The sequence below is a fragment of the Cupressus sempervirens genome, chromosome 10 (genome assembly GCF_028749045.1).
Source record: "Cupressus sempervirens isolate cs-2001-9-10 chromosome 10, ASM2874904v1, whole genome shotgun sequence".
NCBI classification, from domain to species: domain Eukaryota; kingdom Viridiplantae; phylum Streptophyta; class Pinopsida; order Cupressales; family Cupressaceae; genus Cupressus; species Cupressus sempervirens.
The window spans coordinates 818412350-818413935 of NC_143127.1; the positions used below are offsets into that span (position 1 = coordinate 818412350).

The 1586-nt window shown below is 34.6% G+C and overlaps 1 non-coding gene across 1 annotated transcript; it reads left to right on the plus strand.

Annotated features, from left to right (window-relative positions):
* Positions 1 to 1468: 1468 nt before the first annotated feature.
* LOC149536456 (U6 spliceosomal RNA) lies at positions 1469 to 1573 on the plus strand. Its single transcript, XR_016358283.1, has one exon. It is a non-coding gene; the product is annotated as a U6 spliceosomal RNA (small nuclear RNA).
* The last annotated feature ends 13 nt before the right edge of the window (positions 1574 to 1586 follow it).

Genomic DNA, 1586 nt, shown 5'->3' on the forward strand with positions numbered 1-1586 from the left:
GCAAGAACTGAACTAGAGTTGAGGAAGAGGGAACAAGGACAGAGGACTAGTGCTGAGGCAGAAGAGTTTGTTGAACATTTCAAGAACTTACACGAGGAGGTACGTACACATATTACAAAGATGAACCTGTTGCATAAGGCTAGAGAAGATCAAAAGAGGAGACATAAGGGGTTCCAAGTTGGGGATCTAGTTATGGCTTACTTAAGGAAGGAATGATTTCTCATAGGCACCTACAACAAGATGAAGATGAAGAAATTTGATGCCTGCAAGATTTTGAAGAAAGATGATTCTAGAAATGCATATAAAGTGGGGTAGTCAAATGGGATCCATATTCCCCATGTTTAAACAAATACAAAATTAACAAAATATCATGAAGATGGTGCAATGGAGGATTTGATATTGAATTGATTTCCCATTCCTACTTCTGAGAAGGAGGAGATTGAAGAAATTTTGGATAGTCATGTAGGTCAGAGCACCAAAAACACATAACATGAGGAGCATCTAGTGAAGTGGAAGGGATGACCATTGAAAGATTTGACCTAGTTTTCCAAGATGGAGGTTACCTGTTTGGGATTTCATCTACCAGATATAAAGTGGCAGGGTCACTTTTTAATTTACCTTGGGTGTCTCATGCAAGAGCATCCACTAGTGTGAGAGAAATCCTATATCACCCAAAAAAATTCTTATTGTTAGTTTATGTTTAATGTGTTTTTATTTATGGATACCCATTTGGGTGAAATAGATATTCCAACTCTCATAGTCCACTATTGGTTTTTTGGGTTAGTGTTTTCTTAGCACCTCAAGATGTGTGTCAATGTAGAAAATAGATTTTTTTTGAATTGAGCCATAATTATGATGAGCTAGAGGTTGTACATTAAAGGGATAATTTTTCTTATAATTTAAAGCATTCCAAAAAGGAATTAGGTCAAAAGGCTTTATCATTTGAATGTTATTGTAGTTTTAAGTTTCCTAGAGAGTCATATTTGAGGCACTAAATAGCCTTGTATGGTCTTGGATAATGGAGAATGAGAAAATCTAGTCAATTGTGCTATATAACACTTGGATATCTTTCCAAAAATGTAAATTATTTGTCAATCGGAGTCTCGGATCAAAAGTTATGCCTCCTAGAAGTTAGACAACCATTTTTGGATTCTTCAAATTTTGCACTGATTTATGATGTGTTTTATAGAACCTTGTGCTTTGATGGTGGATGCCAAATGAAATATTCTAAAATTTATTCCTAACCCTAAACCTAATTCGGGTTACTTAAAGTCATTTCTTGCATTGTAGAGGAAATTTTTTGGAGTTTGGGAGAAGGTACTGTGAGAAGGGTTTTTCTCTAGAATTTGATAACAATGTAAGCCCATAGGGCATGTAGTTGAGTCTATTTTTGATATACTAAATGTAATAGCATATCATCTCTGATAATAACATTTTTCTTTTCTTGTTGCATTTATTTTTTCTTGGGTTGTGCCCTCATACACATCCAATAAAATTGGAATGATACAGAGAAGATTAGCATGACCTCTGTGCAAGGATAATATGGATAAATCAAGAAATGGTCCAATTTTTTTAAAAATATACAC